Raw genomic sequence first — 6,284 nt, forward strand, 5'->3', positions numbered from 1 at the left:
GTAGGATTTCAAATTTGGTCTAGGTAGGCCAAGGCACGGCCAAGTTATAGCCATCAGACCAAAATGGGCCAAATTTGGACATTGTTTGGGCGTGGCTAATGGCCGTAGGATATAAAAATGTCTGAATTTTGTGGATGATTCTTGATCAGCTGATAATTCTGATTCGTCTGACACCTCATTTGTCTGATTTGGAAGGACAAGCCAGGACTTTAAGGAAAAAGTACGATTTGCAAATTATGCAAATTAGCAAAAAATCTAAGTAGGCGGAGCTTCATGGTCCCATTGACTTTTTGGTAGGGCATGGCTGTCTGCATCAGGAGAAAAAAGAATTTCGATGGTAGGACAAACAGGACAGGAGATATCGTCCAAAACGTGTTGGGGGGCGCTACGGCACCCCCCTCTGGCTGAGTCGGACGAGTCGGACAACCTGAGTAGTGGGTAGGAATTGCAACCATCTCACCAAGTTTGGTCAGCCTAGGACTTACGGTTTAGGCTGGGCATTCAGTTTTAGGGCAGAAAAATAATAATAACTAGAAACTGCAAGCAGTTACGAATGGGTCCAAAGCGTAGGACAATCGGACTGGTAGGACAGTAGTGGAATAAGGGCAGAGATCCGGCGGCCAGGGTAGTAAAAAGTCAGACAGAATTAGACTGCCATAACAGGATGCAGATTTAGCATAGCTCTAATGCGACAGGAGATGTAGGGCAAACCGTAGAGGAGGATACCAACAAGTCAGACAGAACTACAGGTCAGCAGATGTCAGACAGAAGAGAACTTGTTTCGGTCAGATGGTTTGAGTAGAAGGTAGAAATCATGATGTAGATTGTTTAGTGTCGGTCTAACAGGTCAGGAAATGTAGGACAGAATGTAGAACCCTGTGGTGTAGTGCCTGAACCTGACTGAATGCATTGTTTTGGTCAGATGGTCTGAGTAGTAGGTAGAAATCAGGATATAGATTAGTTAGTATCGGTCTAACAGGTCAGAAAATGTAGGACAGAATGTAGAACCCTGTGGTGGAGTGCCTTAGCCTGACTTAATGCATGGTTTTGGTCAGATGGCCTGACTAGTTGGTAGATTTAGGCACCTTCATACCTGGTCTGGTAAGTCTAGATATTACAGAGTTGATTTTTTATACTGCCTGTGTAAACATAGGCTGCGTTGCATATTCTTAACAAAGTGCTGAGTTGCAGGAGTGTGACATGTAACAGCAGTAATATCATGCTGTATCATATTCTAGGTTGTACATTTAGACAGGAGAAAGGCTAAAAGTATTGAAGGCATTATTTAAATGGAGTGCTGACTCCACCTGCTGGCCAATGTATTATAAAATTGTAATTGCTGCAGTGTACACAGCCTGAAGAAAGATCAAAGTTTGAAAGATTTGTAAAAGTCAAATGGCAGGAAAATATAAGCAGATTAAAAATATGGACTTAGATGAAGGGAAAGGTGATTAATATTTTAATTTTTAAATAAACAATAAGCAGATCTCAGCTGCATTAACCAAGGTTGGTCTTAGACATATTAGAACAGCGGCTGTAGCACCACAATTTGACCGATTGCCACCAAACTTGGAAGGTCTGTCTGTAGTCCAGTGACACAGAAGCGAGTCAAATTTTGTAAGGATTTGATGAAGCATGCCAGAGATATAGCTGTTTTATTGAAATGTGTATGGAAATAGTGTGGCCAGCAGGTGGAGGCAGCGCTCCATTTTTGAAATTCCATTTAATACTTCCAGGCCTTCTTATGTGTAAATTAAGTCTGATAATGTTCTATGAGGCAAATCGGTGAAAAATGAAAGTGAATAAAAAATATGGACTCAGGTGAAGGGAAAGGTAACAATTTTTTCAAGGTTTTATGAGAAATAAGGACATTTCAGCTGAATTTGCTAAGGTGGGTCTTAGACATATATGGACAGTAGCTGTAGCGCCCCCGTTTGACCAATTGGCACCAAAATTGGAGGGTCTGTCTGATGTCCCTTACTACATTAGGCTGTCAAATTTGATGAGGATTGGCTGATGCACGGCTGAGTTTTAGATGGTTGATTGAAATGAGCATGGATATGGTGCATGTTTGGTGTAGCTGGTGGCCATAGCATACAGGTAGGTCAAGATATTTTTATGAATTATCCATAAGGGCAATGTCCTGATTGATGTACTACCAGAATGACCTACTTGGGCTGGACATTGTAGAAGTTACAGTAATATGTTATTTATTAAGCTTTTAAACATCACAAGGGAATGAAAATGACTATCATTGGGCATTGCATATGTCTTGATATGGCATGACTCACAGAACTGGCAGTACAAAATATTTTAACCAGTAATATGTCACAATAACAGAAATGAGATAAATGTAAGTTGAACTGCTTTTCAAGGTTTATACAGACATGTTATATTGTTGTAGCGCCCCCGTTTGACCGATCGGCACCAAATTTGGAGGGCCCTTCCGGACTACTATTCTACAGGATATGTTAAAGTTTGGTGATGATTGGCTGAGGCAGGCCTGAGATATAGCTGTCGGATTGAATTGGGCATGGCACCTGTATGATTTGTGTGTGGCTGGTGACTATACCTCATGGAAAGTTTATGATTTTTTTATGAATTATTTATTATGACTGTCTCCTGATTTAAATGATACCAGATTTGTGTAGGTTTGGTGAAAATCCTAGGAGGTTAACGAAATGTCTTGTTTTCAGACCAATATGAATTATGAAAAAATGCAAAGATGCAGAAGCAAGTTCTACATGTTGTTTGATTTGGCATGTCGTACTGAATTGACCTGGCAATAAATGTCGATTGTAGGCTTCACCGTTCTCGAGAAATAGTCAGAAATGCAAATGTTGTCACTGTAGCACCCCTATCTGGCCAAGTGAGGTGTCCTTTGCATGGTGGGCTGCGGGTCAGAGGACAAATATACCACCAAAATTTGGTATAGATTGGTCATTTATAAGCCTGTCAAATGCCTGCTTGATTTTGATTGGCCGATGGCGGCCACTATTTAAGGAATGATGACTGCCATAGTATGTGACTGACCACAGGCTGGGTGCTAGTACATATCTGCCAAATTTCAGTTAGACTGGCAAAGGCAGTCAGGAGATATTGCCAGTTTTTAGTTGTAGCGCCCCCTATTGACGAAATGCGGCCCGCTTTGGACCGTGTCCCCAGAATGGTGTAGGGAGGTAGCATTTCAAATTTGGTCAAGGTAGGCCAAGGCACGGCCAAGTTATAGCCATCAGACCAAAATGGGCCAAATTTGGACATTGTTTGGGCGTGGCTATTGGCCATAGGATATAAAAATGTCTGAATTTTGTTGATGATTCTTGATCAGCTGAAAATTCTGATTCGTCTGACACCTCATTTGTCTGATTTGGTAGGACAAGCCAGGACTTTAAGGAAAAAGTATGATTTGCAAATTATGCAAATTAGCAAAAAATCTAAGTAGGCGGAGCTTCATGGTCCCAATGACTTTTTGGTAGGGCATGGCTGTCTGTATCAGGAGAAAAAAGAATTTTGAAGGTAGGACAAACAGGACAGGAGATATCATCCAAAACGTGTTATGGGGCGCTACGGCGCCCCCCTCTGGCTGAGTCGGACGGGTCGGAAAACCTGAGTAGTGGGTAGGAATTCCAATCATCGTACCAAATTTGGTAGGCCTAGGACTTACGGTTTAGGCTGGGCATTCAGTTTTAGGGCAGAAAAATAATAATAATAATAATCCTAAGAAAAACAATAAGGTTCCATAGCATTTCATGCTTTGGACCCTTAATAATCCTAAGAAAAACAATAAGGTTCCATAGCATTTCATGCTTTGGACCCTTAACAAGCAGTTACTAAAGGGTCCAAAGCGTAGGACAATCGGACTGGTAGGACAGTAGAGGAATAAGGGCAGAGATCTGGCGGCCATGGTAGTAGAAAGTCAGACAGAATTAGTCAGCCATAAAATGATGGAAATTTTGGCATAGGTCTAATGCGATATGACTATATATGTTCCTGGATTTGGTACAAGATAGTAAATTTGACTGCCAATAAAATTTAAGTGTAGGACAAGTAGGACAGGAGATATCGACCAAAACGTGTTGTGGGGTGCAACGGTGCCCCCCTCTGACTGACTGGGATAGGTCAGAGAGGCTCAGTAGTGGATAGCAATAGGAATCTTACTGCCAAATTTGGACGGCCTAGGACTTACGGTTTAGGCTGGGCATTCAGTTTTAGGGAAGAAAAATAATTATAATCGAACCCGCCGGAGGAGTGCCTAAGCCCGTCTGAATGGCTGGGTTAATAACAAAAATAGAAGCTTCATTGACCATCATGGGGAAAATGCCTATATGTCTCCCCAGCTTGCTTTACAGAGAACATGCTGTGCACATCGGGCTGCCTAGCTCAAGTACCAACTGAGGCTGGGTTCGAACCGGTGACTCTCTGATTACAAGCACACAGGTTTAGCCCACTGAGCCACCCGCTTCTGATGGTAAGATCAGTGAGATCAGTAGGCACTTTCATAACTGATCTGGTAACTCAGTATAGCTGAATTGGCCTAGGTTGGTCTTAGTAAGATATAAACAGTGGCCGTAGCGCTCCCGTTTGACTGATCGACACAAAATTTGGAGGGTCGCTCGGTGGTATAGCACTACATTAGTGAGAGAAATTTGGTAATGATTGGCTGTAGCATGCCTGAGATATAGCTGTCGGATTGAATTGGGCATGGCACCTGTATGGTTTGTGTGTGGCTGGTGACTATACCTCATGCAAAGTTTATGATTTTTTTATGAATTATCTATTATGACTGTCTCCTGATTTAAATGATACCAGATTTGTGTAGGTTTGGTGAAAATCCTAGGAGGTTAACGAAATGTCTTGTTTTCAGACCAATATGAATTATGCAAAAACGCAAAGATGCAGAAGCAAGTTCTACATGTTGTTTGATTTGGCATGTCGTACTGAATTGACCTGGCAATAAATGTCGATTGTAGACTTCACCCTTCTCGAGAAATAGGCAGAAATGCAAAAGTTGTCACTGTAGCGCCCGCATCTGGCCGAGTGAGGTGTCCTTTGCATGGTGGGCTGCGGGTCAGAGGACAAATATACCACAAAAATTTGGTATAGATTGGTCATTTATAAGCCTGTCAAATGCCTGCTTGATTTTGATTGGCCGATGGCGGCCACTATTTAAGGAATGATGACTGTCATTGTATGTGACTGACCACAGGCTGGGTGCTAGTACATATCTGCCAAATTTCAGTTAGATTGGCAAAGGCAGTCAGGAGATATTGCCAGTTTTTAGTTGTAGCGCCCCCTATTGACGAAATGCGGCCCGCTTCGGACCGTGTCCCCAGAATGGTGTAGGGAGGAAGCATTTCAAATTTGGTCAAGGTAGGCCAAGGCACGGCCAAGTTATAGCCATCAGACCAAAATTGGCCAAATTTGGACATTGTTTGGGTGTGGCTAATGGCCATAGGATATAAAAATGTCTGGATTTTGTTGATGATTCTTGATCAGCTGAAAATTCTGATTCGTCTGACACCTCATTTGTCTGATTTGGTAGGACAAGCCAGGACTTTAAGAAAAAAGTATGATTTGCAGATTATGCAAATTAGCAAAAAATCTAAGTAGGCGGAGCTTCATGGTCCCATTGACTTTTTGGTAGGGCATGGCTGTCTGTATCAGGAGAAAAAAGAATTTTGAAGGTAGGACAAACAGGACAGGAGATATCGTCCAAAACGTGTTATGGGGCGCTACGGCGCCCCCCTCTGGCTGATTCGGACGGGTCAGAAAACCTGAGTAGTGGGTAGGAATTCCAATCATCGTACCAAATTTGGTAGGCCTAGGACTTACGGTTTAGGCTGGGCATTCAGTTTTAGGGCAGAAAAATAATAATAATAACTAGAAACTGCAAGCAGTTACGAAAGGGTCCAAAGCGTAGGACGATCGGACTGGTAGGACAGTAGAGGAATAACGGCAGAGAACCGGCGGCCAGGGTAGTAGAAAGTCAGACAAAATTAGACTGCCATAACAGGATGAAGATTTAGCGTAGCTCTAATGCGACAGGAGATGTAGGGCAAACCGTAGAGGAGGGTACTAACAAGTCAGACAGAACAACAGGTCAGCAGATGTCAGACAGAACAGAACTTGTTTTGGTCAGATGGTTTTAGTAGAAGGTAGAAATCAGGATGCAGATTGTTTAGTATCGGTCTAACAGGTCAGGAAATGTAGGACATAATGTAGAACCCTGTGGTGTAGTGCCTGAACCTGATTTAATGCATTGTTTTGGTCAGATGGTCTGAGTA

This window comes from Paramormyrops kingsleyae, chromosome 25 (genome assembly GCF_048594095.1).
Source record: "Paramormyrops kingsleyae isolate MSU_618 chromosome 25, PKINGS_0.4, whole genome shotgun sequence".
Taxonomy (NCBI): domain Eukaryota; kingdom Metazoa; phylum Chordata; class Actinopteri; order Osteoglossiformes; family Mormyridae; genus Paramormyrops; species Paramormyrops kingsleyae.